Genomic DNA, 15,307 nt, shown 5'->3' with positions numbered 1-15,307 from the left:
CCCAGTCTGGTGCAGGTCTACAATACTTTTCCTGGTGTCCTTCGAAAGCTCTTTGGTCTTGGCCATGGCGGAGTTTGGAGTCTGACTGTTTGAGGCTGTGGACAGGTGTCTTTTATACAGATGATGAGTTCAAACAGGTGCCATTCATACAGGTAACGAGTGGGGACAGAAAAGCTTCTTACAGAAGACGTTACAGGTCTGTGAGAGCCAGAGATGTTCCTTGTTTGAGGTGACCAAATACTTATTTTCCACCCTAATTTACCAATAAATTCTTTACAAATCCTACCATGTGGATTCATGGATTTTTTTCCACATTCTGTCTCTCACAGTTGAAGTGTACCTCTGGTGCAAATTACTGACCTCTGTCATCATTTTAGGTGGGGGAACTTGCACAATCGGTGGCTGACTAAATACTTTTTTGCCCCACTGTATATACATATATACATAAATAGTAGAACTGGAGTTCATCCACAGGATGACAAGGTTTTACGAGAGATTTTTCCTTCGTTACGTATGATCAAAAATCACACATAGGATACAAACCGACAGTTTCAATATGTCTGCTTGGGGTAAGTCATGGGGTAAGTTTTTCCACTAACAATGACAGATGTTACAAAACACATGCAGTGATGTAAAGCGCTTTGAGTGCTCGGATATAGTAGAAAAGGTCGATATAAGAACTCGTCCATTTACATTCAGTGTTCTAAAGAGTTTGAATGCAATTCTGAAACACTACATAGTTTTACACCTTTGACTTTGTTACCTACATTGCGTTTTAAATTCCTACTGTGGAGACTCTGATAAGGATACGTGGAATGGATGGATTCCTGCTGTGCTAGTGTTTAGTCAAAGACCAGTACACGCAGCACTGTAACAGTTTAGGATATTCCTGAAACTGGATGCAGTCACGTGTGTGACGCTCTGATGCTCCAAGCTCGGCGTGCAGGTGAGGGAAGAGGCACAAACAGGTGCAAAGTAATTCAAATGAAGGTCATCTTAATTGGTGCTTGTGAGAAAACAGATATTGTGGCTCTGGGACAATGTGACTTTACTTCCACTCTGATGATCTCAGTTGAACAGTTGGAGCAGAAATAACAGAATAAAGCTTAATCTGTAAATGACCTAATGCTAGAAAATATGCCTCTGCCAAAAGATGTTTGGAAATTGTCATCAAAACTTTCAATGTTCTCAAAGCAGGAATGATAGTAAATCAGTATGAATTCATCAGCCAGTGATTTCTGGAGTATGTGATGACCACAGCTGGTTATGGTGCATTAAAAACTTCTGCAGCTCAGAAAATCCCTGCAGCCATCTGAAGGCAGCAGGACGCATATGTTGATAAGTCTGCAGCCGCCAGTTTGATAAATGCCGCACCAGAGCACAGCGCCATTCCACATGATGGCTCACTACAGCTACCTACACTACAACATAACCACACACATTTGAGACTGGTGGCTTTACAACTCCTAATCTTCCTGTTTATGTGGGAGCCACTGGATTATCGGGCTCATTAATATCATACGTCATGACCTCCTTCTGTTGTTTTTGTCAGGGTTCAAAAATACAACAGCATTGCATCTGTAAATGAAAGACAGCCAGATAAATATTATTACTTTGATGTGCATTGACCTGGAATAACAATAACAAAAGTGTTGATGCTCATCTTTTTCCTGTATTTGTTTTTGTTCTATTTGAACCCACTTAAAGAAACAAACCCTCTTTAATGTGATGACTTTCAGCTCTTCAGCACAGAACCTCGAGCCGTGTAAAAACCATATAAATAAAATCCAAGTCAATACTGACCGTTTCTGATATTAGACATACCGGTGCAGCCCCAGCATTATCGATCAACGATGTATTCTTAACATTGCGTTGACCAAAGCCAATCGTTAATGTGGCAGCTTTGTTTCCTTCTTTGATCAGTAAAAACAAATAAGTAAAAGCACATTTTCAAATATGGTAAAATGAATGAGATGCATGTTTAGAAAGCTTACTAATGCAAAAGAAAACATGTGAATTAAACTGAGCACTATCTAATGTTTGATTAATCATTTCAGACGTGTCTTTTCTGTCCAAAACCACCTTGTTTGAGTGTCCCAGCTGTGGCACACACACTTCCACAGCATTCATCCACAGCTGTTAACACTCCAGTAAAGGCACAAAACTCTCCGGATGCAGGTTTTTTCCCCAAGCAGTGTCACTCAGGCTCCACCCAGAGCAGCAGCCATTCAACAGAGAAAATCTTCTGCTTTCAATGGTTTGAGCTCGGACCAATCGCAGCCATCCTCCGCCTCCCCCCCTCGGCTCCCAGGCCTCCAGCCAATCGCAGCAGCCCTGGCTGCACACATGACTATGTGCTGCTGTCCGTCAACCGCCTCATATATAGTGCATGCAAGAAAATGTGGAGCAGTTCAATAACTTGTGTCGTCGCCAGACTTGTGTGTGCGCGTGTGTGTGTGAAGGAAGTGGGGGGTGCATGCATGTGGGAATGCATGTGCTTGTTTATCTGTGTAAAAGCACGGAAGGAACGGGAGGTAGGGAGGGTGAGAGAGGGGGAGAGATTTGTAAGGCACTTGTATTTGCAAACTACTGGCTGAGTTCCCACTAGAGGCAGAGAGATCACGCTGAAAGACTGCGTGTCAGGAGTGTGTGTGTGTGTGTGTGGGAGAGACATGCAGACAGTGAGCGAGAGGAACCCGTTCAACTCATTTCAGCAGTGAATTCTCAGCCCGTCTAAACGAGCTTTCTCCTCACATATGGAAGCTTTTTGCTCTCGCGTTTGATTTTTCCCTCCTAACGTCGCCACAGTTTCACGCTGCCGCTGAACTTTTGGTCGCACTTGACGTAAGTATTTGAACTCTTCGTCTGTCTTTTTCAATTCCAGCGTGACGGATTCAAGCATGTTTTCACTCTTTCTGCTGTACTTTCAAATTGGAGCATGAGTCCATTCAAAATCTCACTCAAACTAACAGCTGCTATTTTATTTAAACATTTGTTAAACTAGTAAAAACAAGAGAAAGAAATGTTTTCATTTCCAGCTAAAGCAGCACTCTTTACCTGGTGCTTGGTACGGTTCGTCCAAAACTGTGAAAGCAGACAGAGGCTGTGTGTGTGTGTGTGTGTGTGTGTGTGTGTGTGTGTGTGTGTGTGTGTGTGTGTGTGTGTGTGTGTGTGTGTGTTAGGGGGGGCAGAGGGATTATGTGTGCGGGACAAAGTGTGCAAATTGTGAAGCGTCTGCGTGTCTGTCTGTCTGTCTGGATATTCCTTTTTCTTCACCTCAGCTTGCTCTGTGGGAATACGGGGCTCGTCAGCAGTGTTTGAGTGGGGAGGAACTGAGGCAGACGGCGCACAAAAGCAAGCAGAGGCCGGCCAGACAGGGCAGGTCAGCCATTAGAGGCTGCAGTGGAGGGACGGGTCAGCCAGCTGCTGCTGCTGCTCCGTGAGGGGAAGGGAGGTGACACCCCGGCTTTAGCACGAGGGTTAGAGTGGTCGGGGTTAAGGGGGTGTCCACGCTTTGCTTCATGACCGCCTCTCGGCGTGCTCACCTTGCAATTCTCCCGCTTTGAGAAACCCCCAGAATGCTTTGCTCATTCAGCAGGCAGAGGATGCATCAGTTGAATGAGCTAAAAATAATTTGCCGTGCTGTCACAGTTAAATGTTCTCTTTGTGTAGAAGAAATACTGACGCTGTCCAATTCAAAATGTCAATAAGTTAAGAAAGGCAGCAAAGGAAGAGTAAATGTAGGAGGTGGTTTAATATAGATGCTGACAAAAGAGGAAGGATAAAAGAAACTGCGATTTCACACAGGCTGGTTTTTTCTATTCCCTTTTTCGTTGGTTCCCCCGCCAGCTCGCGTGGGGGTCGCTGGTTTTGGAATGCATTTGGTAACAGGAAATGCAGGCCGTCCCAGGTTTTTTTTGTCCCGGTCTGCTTTTGTCCAAAGCTTTTAATCCACTGCAAAAAAAAAAAAAAAAAAAAAAAGCTACGTGCGTGAGGGGTAGCAACAACAACTGACAAAAACATCTCCCCGGATCACAGATGTGCATCATGGCTGCTGCAGGAAAACACATCCACAGCCCTCACACGGGCTTAACACCAGCTCGCACATACAGACGCTAAAATAAAGTGTGGGCTGGTGATGACAAAGAAAAAGCAGCTGTTACAGACGAGTGTAATCGCTTTAGGGCTAAAACCGACGGTGACAACAAAACAGTCGCGGTCTGGAAAAGATTAATTTCAAATACAGAAGTGGACGAGCACAGAGTCGTTCTGTGAAATGCCTCTACATGTAGAGTCTTGTTAGCCAGATACACATCTCAGCCCTCACCACCGGCAGCTGATGTTGTACACTCTGTAGCCTCCAATCAACACGAGCTTTGAGTGGAAACTACACTCTTCGGCCCACATGCAGCTGCTAACACAAGGGTTTTGTCTGCATGCGAGGACTTTGTTGACTGTTACAGGATCGCATGTTACAGAGTCCTGTGCTGACAGACTGATAACGTGAACTCGAGGGATTCTTTGTGTTTTTTAGGATTCTTGGTGCTTCGAGTCCGGTTATCACTTGTTGATTGGCTGATCAGTTCAGGAAGGCAGCGGTTGTGTAAGTGCGACCTGTGCTCTGGATGGACTTTGGTCCCAAGCTTGGAGCTGTGTAAACCCCTCTGTGCCCTCGCAGGCCCGTGTGTGCGATATACATACACACATGTGTGTATATGTGGCTTTGAATAGAAACCAGACAGCGATGCCTCCTCCACCCCTCCCATCCACCTCCTCTGTCACCACTCCCGCGCGGGACAATGAGGATTTGTTGACGCTCTGCCACAAGCCTGCTGACACAAAGCGTATAGCCTCCCCAGACCCCAGCCCGGAGCGGAGCAGGCTGAAGCGTAGGCAGGCAGGACACCAGCAGGAGGGCCCCGGGATTGGGGGGGACAGTGGGGGCATTTTGCAGAGGTGGGATTAGCAGACGAGAGCTCGGGGTTGGGGGAAGGGGGCCCGAAATGAACAGGAAATTACAGCCTTTGATGAGGCAGAGGCAGATTTGCGCAGGCTGAACTCCTCTGGGCCTTTTCCCTCTGCTTAAAAAAATCCTGTTTGAGCTGAAAATGTCAAAACACTTCAAGCCCGCCCCCCCCTCAACACATGTGTCATTACCCTCCAGCTAGGATGGAGTTGTTTTCTGTACACAGGTGCTCAGCAAACACTCACAAAAAAAGTTTGCTATTTTCCCCTCCCCACACCGCTGCTTCCTACTGACGCCCCCTCCCTGGCCTTTCCTTTCCCTTCCTCTTCCTCCCTTCAGACGCCAACCGTGTCATGGGAATCCTGTTAAGCTGTGTGTCCATTCGACCCATTTTCAGCCACTGGAGGAAAACACACAGCTCAGTCCACATCACACTGCAGAAAAACTGCAGGCCCGGCATTTGAATCCCGCCTCTCAGATAAATATTTTAAAAGTGGAGATTAAACACATCAAAGGAACAGCAGCAGAGACGGTGGGATAAACGCACGTTCGGTGAGTTCGTGAACATCGTGGAGTCCAAACAGACTCTGTCGCGTACGGCTGCAGAGCCCGAGGCCAAGCGTGCCGCGCTTGCTTGTTTCCTTCCTCCCTGACAATTAATTATCGTCGTACCGCGGCACCCCGCTACATTTGACTCTTTTAAAAGTCTCAGATGGTCCCTTCGTGTGTGCGTGAGTGTGTTTGAAGCACAAGGGGAGATGGTAATGCGTGCTCACTGAATATCAAGGTCGATTAGGGAGCCTCGTCTGGTCGAGCTGCAGCAGATTAGACAGGCAGAGCAGATACAGGCCGTGGGCTGGTCGTCTGGAGCTCTGACCCACATTGCTCTGATGTGCATGTCACTTCCCATTACGCTGACGGTTGGACGCCGCGTCAGCTGAGCACCGCCGTGATCTGCATACCCTCCCCGCGGGCAAGGCCTCGCTCCCCTCGATGACCTCGTGCTGTCAAATGCCAACGCTGGCCGTGCCGCCGCTCAGCTAGAGGAAGTGTTGGGCGAGTCACGACGAGGCATCGCCGTCCCAGCTCTCCCATCCTGACTGCGTAGGTGGCAGCTCGCACGAATCCCTCCTGACCTTGATGCTGATACACTAACACGCAAACTTCAGGGTGCAGTGGCTTTGTCTCGGGCTCCAGCTTTGAGTGTGCACGATGGAGGTTACTTTTCCAAGCTTCCCGTCCCTCCCCTCTGCAGTGGGGCTTGGCGAGACCTTATTGAGCTTTTTCAGTGCTGACATTTCAATAAGCACCAAAAATACATGTGCCCAGGGAGGCTGTCGGCAGCGCTCCGGTGCACGCACACTTGTGTATACAGAGTAAGAGGCCTCGGTGGCGCTTGTGCAGCTGGCTGACAGAGACAGGTCTGTTTGCAGGCTGCCTCAAAGATAATTGGCAGCTACGGAGTGAAAAGCGAGCTCAGCAACAGATAAGGGCCGCGTGGAAAGCTCCATAATCAGCACGGATTAGCAAATGATAAATCATGGGTTCACGCAAGTATGCTGTCACTGCTGGAAGAGCCGGAGAGAAAGAGAGGTAGGAAGGCGAGATATGGAAGGAGGAGTGGGATAGAGAGCGTGCGAGACGGAAAGAGGAGCGTGACTAGCGGGAAGATGTGGATGTTTTTGCTGTAATTCAAAAGGAAAAACACAATAATACCATCGAGCAGGTCAGCAGGAGAGGCAGTCGGGATGGGGGGGATGAAAGGAGAGGAGAAATTAAAAGCTCTGCCAACACTCAGGCTAATACAATCTTCTGCCTGTCAGATTAGCTTCTTTAATCCAGAAAGGTTTAACGCCTCTTAGAAATCTGAAAGGAGACACAAATTCAGCAGAGATTTTCCTCTGCTAGAGAGAGCGAGACACAGGGAGAGGGGGAAGGTGCCAAAGGAGGAGGTTAAGTCCCCGAGCGACTATCCGAAAAGCAGCGGCCTCGGCAACTCTGCCGTCAAACCGCAGAGGATCAGCCGACTCCGACCTCTGCGGCGTTCCAACTCAGACGTCCCCGAGTTATACCGCAGCGTCCGACGAACGTCGATATCTGCTCGACGCTCGCCCGTCTTTCATAAATACAGTAGGACAAAAAAGATGAGCTTAACTCAGGCTTAGGCGGAGCTGATCGGGTCAACAGAGCACAAAGCGCAGAGCAGCGCATTGAGGGCACAGTGTCCCCACAATCCCCTGCTGGGATGGGGCGCAATGCTTTGTGATGTTCGGGTAACGTGGCTTCATAGAAATAAAACGAAGACAAAATACAGACGGAGCGCGGTGGCTCGGTTTAGCTTAGGAAGAACGGCGCTAAACATGGAGGACGGGGTGGTGCAGGAAAGAGGGACGGCAGAGTAAAGACGCCCTCATCACTGGTGTGACAACGAGGTGTTTCACTGCGTCCCACAGCAGCTCTGCTCACGGGGCGAGCTCCATCCAGCGCCTGGCTGTAAGGCGGCACGGGCGGGAGTAAAGGTTGAGCAGTATCCAGGTCATTCCCCTGCTGCCTCCCACTGATAACACAAATATGAAATCACAATTTTGGCTCGCCTCGCTCTGAGCCGCTGTTTGTGGGTGGGGTGGGTGCAGAAGGTGGTTTAAGACGACGACGATGACAAAGACGAAGATGGCGACGGCCTGGTTCACCGCTCGCTGCGATTTACTGCAGCGAATTGGAGTGCAGAGGAAACGCTGATCCTCGAGTTCCCGCCACTGCACTGCGGCGACTCCACATATTAAAAAACATGGATTATGTACCATAAGTGAGCTTTTTGGGTTTCTTTCAGTGTTGTTAGTGAAACATTTCTGACTCAACTAAGGCTCAAAGAGACGCTAATAACGATATACATCATAGCTGAAATGCGGATTGCGGGTCTGAGTTTTGACAATGCAGCGTTCAAAGGGGGGCGCGAGCGCGACCTGGGAATAGAGTCTGTCGAAGATAAAAAGTGGCAGCAGGCAACAGAGAAATGTCACGGTTAAATCCAGCAGACAGCCACAAAGGGCTCTCTCATCCCGCTTTGTTAGAGATCCTCAAAACTGCTGCGAGAAGGAGCCGCAGATACATATTCATCAGCCTCGGTGCTCACGACCGAAATGAGCCGACACAGCTTTGGAGAAGAGAGAGCAGTGTGACATACAGTGCAGTTCTCTCAGGCGTGCTGCAGAAGTGGATAAGTCAGCCGCAGCCAGACTGACGTGACGCGATCAAGTGCATCGACGCCGGGTTCAAAGGTGCAGAGGCAGAGAGAGGGAAAACAGAAGCACGCCAATCAGCAGGGAAAAGGGGAGGATGCAAGCCTGCTGCGACGAGGAACTGACAAGGAGATGGGGGGAGAGGTAAGAAAGAGTCACGGGTTAATGCCGAGGAAGGGACTGGCAGCAGGAATAGGCGCTGAAACCCCTGGAGCCATGACGAGATGATCCATGGCACGTGGAGGCAGGGAGTTTCTGGAAAGGCTTGGCACTCCGCCTGAGGAAGTCCCTGCACTGGAGCGGGCCTGGCATGGACGCTGCAAGTTCAGCAAGTATGCTTTTGAACGACTGTAAACGTCTGCTAGATCCTCAGAAATATGCACAGAAAATATTTTGAGAACCTGTACTTGTAGACAAACACTGAACCATGAAATCGGCCGAGCCCAGAGCTTTGAGACGCAGCACCAACCTTTGTCACAGACGATCAATGTTTAAATATTATGCAAAATGACGACATCTTTGTGTGCTTTTCTAGAGTCGAGGCTGCAGAGTGTCTCACCACCTCGACACGTTTGCATTTTTCCAAAACAACATAACAAAGTTTAGATTAGTGCTTGTAGATGTTGGTATGCTGTAGTGCAGAGACGACTGTGATCTGACCGACTCAACTCAAACTGAACTTCACTGTGACGTCCCAAACATGTTAAATGTGATATTCGAAAACCAAATGCATTAATAAGACGCTGTACACAGACTCTCTGGCATCGTTTGTGCACCTGTGTTTTGAATGCGATGCTGCCAGCAGACAAATTAATACCAAAAATAATGTTTAAAATGTCATTTGCTCATTTTTCTTACCAATCAAAGCAACTTGAACCGTCGGTTTTCAATATAAGAGCAATCCAGTGACATCATCCCGAATGCACGGCATGAAGCCAGCATTACAGCTCGTTTTGGAAACGCGTGACAGCTAAATGTGATACAGAGTGACCCCGCTGCACTGCAGCATCTCATTATAAAACTTCTTAATCGAGCAGATATTAAAACGTCCAATCTGACTTTAAGCCTATTTTGCGACTGACACAGCAATTAAGGCATATTTGTTGGGTTTGATTGAGTTTGCCCACCAAGAGGATCATTCGCAGCCCAAGTGATTTTAGCGATTTAATCTCCTCGTGCTCTTCCATTAGGAGATGTCTCCCAGCGCCGGTGGACTGTATAATGATCATTGTCAAGAGGCTTGATGGAATGGGAAAGTGTGTGAGAGCATATGCTGGCAGGCTCCCAGCCTGAGTAGCCTATTTTTGAACAAGCACTGGAGCTGTGCTGGGAGTGTTGGGTTAACTGTGGCTACAGTTACACTAGGTGCATAACATTTGTACTGTCAGAGGAAACGCGCACATGTTAGGACAGTTTTGGATGGTCAGCGGCAGGAACCGATACTACACGTTTCCTAAATACGTTCGGTTTTATGGGTCCTTGCATTTGTGAAAAGGGCACAAGAAGATTTTATACTGCGAGTTTCCAGGAGTTTGGAATCATTCAGCCTCTAATCCAGGATCAGTTACCTTAAATCGAACGAGTCCAATAAAAATCACGGCCTGTTGTTCTACTCTAAGAACAGATTTCCACACAGACCACGTTTTTCAATTTAAGCAAGTGTTTAGGTCATCGGGCTTTTTCAGCAGGGTTAACGGTACCAAAGGGACAGTGCCACAGTCACCCTGGTCACTTTTCCCCAGCTCATCGAGCATTTTGCAGAATTTTGTGCATCTGTGTTGCATTGGCCTCACTTCAGGCAGCACGTACTCCTGGCTGCACAGCAGCCAGCTATGCAGGCAGCGCCACTCAGTACACAGTGTGCTTCTCATTGTCCAACCCCAGGAATGTGCTGACGACGCAGGGTTCACACTGGTTCAGTCACACTGTTGCACTCTTCCCTCTGGCCCCGTCAGCCTCTCATGCTCGCCCTCGGCTATTTTTACATCCTAAACCTTTTTAAAGTTTGTCAGTTATGCAAACTTTTTCAGTTATGATAATACCCACACCAGTAGGAGTGTTATTCAAAGGAAAAAAGGAAGTGCAACCACACCTAAAACTGTTCAATAAGTCATCGGTTTGAGGTGATGGCGTGGATGCGTAGCCCCTTAACACACAGGAAGTGGGAGTCGAGTGGGGGAAAGCTTTTGTGCATCTCGGGCTCGCAGCCAAAAAGTCCAAATGCCAAGGAGGGGAAGCCATTGAAGCCAGAGCCAAGGGGCCTGAAAAATTATTACTTCCCACCTCGTCTGAGAGCAAACACACTGCAGGAAATTAGGTAGACGAGGGAGAATTTATTCAGTGAAAAGAAACCGTTTCGTCTGCCTGACCACGGCTCATAAATTCACGTGGGAATACCAAGTGACTCACAGGCTACGGTCCAATAAAGACAAGTATTTACCTATTTATCAGAGTGACGCCATGTTGGCCCTTTTATTTAATTCTGACGGACAAATAATCTTCAGAATTCCAGGTTTCCGATGATTTTGGGCGACAACACTCAATTCCAGTGATGTCTCGTCCACGGTCAGTGAACTGTGTCAAAGTGGCAGAGAGTGAATCGTGCCTCTCTTCCCAAAGTGATCATTCATTATGCAGAAAGCAGGAGAATGTGCACATCCACCATCTCAACACTAATCCTGCACAACTGCAACAAATCTCTGCACAATGAGTTGCATCATATATTCCCGACCTCGCTAACCGGTTTCAGTTCCCCTCCAAATCAAAACCTCAACCTACATAAAGCGGCTCGATTCAACGTGAAAAGAGGATGCAGAACAAATAAAACACGCTGTTCCAAATCTCTTCTTCACTTTTGTGGGGAAGCAGTCAAAACGGGAGAGAAAGACGGAGCGCGAGACAGACACACAGAGAGCATTAATAAAACATGACTGCATGATTTTCCAACCTCAAAGAGGCGAACACAGGAAGGCGCACTCCCAGAGCAGTAGCTGAGGTTCAGCGCAGGGTAAAGGGAACAGTAATTTCTAACTAGCTCAACACTGCAGTGCACTAGTTTCAGCTGTGGGGCACGGCAGCATTCTCTGATCACGCTCATTCGCCTCCTTCCACCAGCCTGACTGACTCTTATCTTTTGTCTTTTCAGTTGCAACTTGTCTGATTTTTTACCCCGGCTTCCTTTTGTGTTCTTTTCTGCTTCAGGCTGAACGTGACAGCAGCGCCGGCTCAGCGCAGACACTCCAGTTTTCTCGGTAGTTTAGTGAAAACGAAGACGATGGCGCTCATCGTGTCTGCGGGGCTATTAAAGGAAACCACAACCTTTGCATCACCGCCTCTCCTCGCTCGCTCCTGCCGGCTTCTCGTCACTCGAGGTTGCACGCCAACAAGGGTGGTAACGTGCTTTGGCATGGAGGTGCTCCACGCAGGCCAAGACAAACACAGCAGCGCACACTGACAGACACCGAGGCTTGTGAAACAGCACAGCTTGTCGTTTTTGTGGGAAATTACCTTCAAAGTTAATATTTCTCACCTTTATAACCACATAACACAGAAACGACCGGCACACCTGACGTTAGAGCAGTTTTAGGGAAGACGTGTCTCTGTGTGAGACAAATATGGATTTTTCAAAAGCTCTTTACTACCCGACAGGTAATAATTTAACATGTACTGCATGTCTCATTAAAGAGCTGCAATAAGCAGACAGTAACTATCCAGCTGCTCAGAGTTTGAGGTAGTTTAATTCGAGCGCTTCGACAGACACCTTCCCTTAAACTGCTGTATGATTGCAGCAAATAATCTAACGTCAAAATAAAAAAGACATCTGACACTCGTGACCACAAAACGGCAACTTCCCCAAAAAAGCTGTGAAAATATCAGTTTTTTAAAAACGACTCGTATTTAATGATACTTTTGGGATTTTAACCCTTTATAGAACAGCATGTTTGCACACCCGTACAGCTGCTGATGTTTATTATTAAAACTAAAATTATTTCAATAAGTAGTATAGGATTCTTGAGATAGGTCATTGGCAGCAACATTTCATATATTATTACAATATTAACCCTTTAAAGAGGGACTCCAGCTGAGGTGGAGCAAACGCACAGGCTGGTCTTTGCATGGAAGCTTCCGGCGCTGCTGCCAGCTCTGCTCTTTCTGTCCGTGCAAAAGTAACACCGCTGATGAGAGGGGCTCGCAGCAGCACCCTGCAGATTTAAACGGATTCATTTTTTGACCTGTTAACACAAACGCAGTTAGTCTGTGTCCACATAACCCACTGAGTGAGTCCCGTGCAGGTTTGTCATGGCCACAGTTTGCTGCAGGATTTCATGCATCAGCAGCAGTGCAGAGCTGTGGCAGGAGGTGTACGTCCCAGGATCAAACCTCTGGCTGCTGGGACATCGCAGGGCGTTGCAGTCTGAGTGCGAGACCAAAACATGGAGATGGAGAAGTCCATCCTGTCACTGAGTCAGGGTTGGACTCTAGCTGGTCTGTTTCTACCTGGCAAATACGAGTTATAGTCATTTAGCACAGACAAAATAGCACGAAGATAAACCACACAATGTCTCCGGGATCATCCGAGGCTGAAACAAATAAATATCAGATAAATGCAGAACTGCCCACTGTAAGAAACCACTACAGTGAGGTCAGGTCTGTCAAAGACCTAAATCGGATGAGATAAGCCGCATATTCTAATTATGTTAGCTATAAGCTTTGTAATAACCAGATACTCCAGCCTTTTTATTTAGCTAGAAATTGTTCACTCATTAGCTAATATTATCTACAGAGCTAGCAGTAGCTACGACCCAACATACACCGTCTGATGAGCTAACGATATCATCCCAGGTAAACAATGTTTCCCCAGAAGATCTGTTATCAATGATTTTACCTACTCAGCTAGCAACCACAGGCTAATGAAGTACAGTACAGTAGCTAACTTCATGGCTATCGTTTCTGCAATGCTAGCATATAGTAACATTTAAAAGAAAGCAATGCTAATAAACTCAATGTTTATTGATAGAGTTAACCAAAGAAACAGCACACACGCTAATTTTGCTGACACATTGCAACTAGCTTCTCAAGTATTCTGCTGACTATTAGCAAAACAAACTGAAAGACTGACACTCTGTAACATTAACAGTCAAAAAAGCAACATTGATTCAGATAAATTCAGCTTATTCAGTTGAAGGCGGCGTTAATTCACAACTATTCATGTCTAAAAATGTTATTCATCTCTTCAAGTCCTCGACTGAAAGAGAGAAAATGCTACGGAGGACCAGACAGAAACAGCGAGCGACTGTATTTGATCAGGATGAAAATATGATGACAAAGCTGTGGCTCAATAGATCTGGACAGACAAGTGTTACTCTAATCTATATTTTGAAAATGATCTCTTAAGTTTGTCATTTCCCCGTCTGTGATAATAAAAATGTCATCACGTATCAAGTATTTACTGAATATTAGTATCAAGTTCGAAGTATCGTGACAGTCCTATCTGCAGGTTCGTACAACTGTACAACTCAACACACATTCAAATGTTGTCACTCTCTGGTGCCCGTGGGGAACATTCAACGCTGTCGGTGAGTTTGAGCTCTGACTGAAAACCATCGACCGTTGACTGTACCTTGAGGGACACCACAGCACAAATGACTCTGGATTTTCTACCATGATGCATTTTAGTTCTGCTCTTATTAACTGCAACATTTAAGAAACAAAACAACAGTCTGCACATCTGCACACGGACTCTGGATCAAGCCGATCACCATCGAGTCTCCTGCACAGACCTCAGAGGAGCTGCACCCCTGGAGGAGCTCACTCTTAAAGGCTGCAATAAACATTCATTGCTGTCGGTGGGTTTGCAGCAGAATAACTCACTGATCAATGAATGCAGACTGCGGTTCAAACACCCCGTTACCCAAACACCACGACTGGGTTTAAAGAAGAAGCTTTTTTGTAGAAGGCCTCCAAGAAAAAGACAGAAGAGAAGGTGGGTTCATCAAACGAAGGAACGGATCAGTTAATAAAGCCATGAATGTGACCGGGGCAGGGCTCCTGTGGAGGGGAGCTCATGTTGTGCAATATAATTGTTCATAGAAGTAATTGTGACACACATGAAGTCTGAGATTGCCAAAGCAGCAGCAGATGCTACTTTAAGTCCCAGTAACATGGGAGTAATGGATGTACTGGAATGCACACACAGAAGCCCTGCATGCATCTGTACATAAGATTTATTTTAAATAGCCATCACTGACCCTGCCCTGTGAACACCTTTTCAAACATATACCAGTTTACTGTTAACAGCTGGCGGTGTGTAGAGCCACGATTTGTCATGATTTTCACCCAGGTTTAAATAACATCCAGCTGTGACGCTTCCACAGTAATGACAGGAACGAGCTCTTTGGCTAAACGGAGACACGACACACCCTGAGCTGCTGATTACCCAGCAGCCCTCTGTTCATAAGACCTATTCAGAGCAACAAGGACTCTAATGATGAGTACGGTCATTTTAAACATGCGATTTCAGAACCTTTTATTAGCCGGACTAATAAATCCTGAAACTCTCTGTGTGGCTGGATCCCAGCAGCAAGTTCTTCAAATGCTGCCTTGGCAGATGAAGTCAGTATACACAACACATACACCTTTGTTCTAGAACTTCATGCACATATTACATGTGTAGTGCATCACTTAGTTTAAATTGTTGCGCAATTCTGAAAGCATACCAAGCCAGGATTAAGAATGTCCGCATGTATACTGCACCGTCTGCACAACGAGCACGTCACATGGCTGTTTGTATGCGTTGTTATCCACTGTTGTTGTGCAGCCGTTAGTGTACAATTACTGTCACCACACAACAGCACATCTCTAACAAAAGGACTGTCACAATATCACATTTTGACTTTTATCACAGTCATAAAAATCCACCGTGTGTTGTTACAACATCTGCTATTAGACTTACTGCAGTAATGAATCAGTTATTATCACTATAATAACTTCTTAACATTACTAGATTCTTTTTTATGCATACATATCATACATATATATTTATGCATACATATCATACATATATATTTATGCATACATATCATACATATATATTTATGCATAC

At 46.5% G+C, this 15,307-nt stretch overlaps 1 protein-coding gene and 1 long non-coding RNA gene across 2 annotated transcripts in view; one reads left to right on the top strand and one right to left on the bottom strand.

Annotated features, from left to right (window-relative positions):
- Window positions 1–15,307, bottom strand: part of nr6a1a (nuclear receptor subfamily 6, group A, member 1a) — a 125,848-nt gene that overhangs the window by 69,969 nt on the left and 40,572 nt on the right. The gene's annotated exons all lie outside the window — the stretch shown is intronic.
- LOC113032940 (uncharacterized) lies at window positions 2,425–14,093 on the top strand. Its single transcript, XR_003273968.1, has 2 exons — window positions 2,425–2,844; window positions 11,407–14,093. It is a non-coding gene; the product is annotated as an uncharacterized LOC113032940 (long non-coding RNA).

Source organism: Astatotilapia calliptera, chromosome 12 (assembly GCF_900246225.1).
Source record: "Astatotilapia calliptera chromosome 12, fAstCal1.2, whole genome shotgun sequence".
Classification (NCBI taxonomy): domain Eukaryota; kingdom Metazoa; phylum Chordata; class Actinopteri; order Cichliformes; family Cichlidae; genus Astatotilapia; species Astatotilapia calliptera.
Note: the sequence above shows the minus strand (reverse complement) of the source record. Positions and strands in the feature narration are given on the sequence as shown.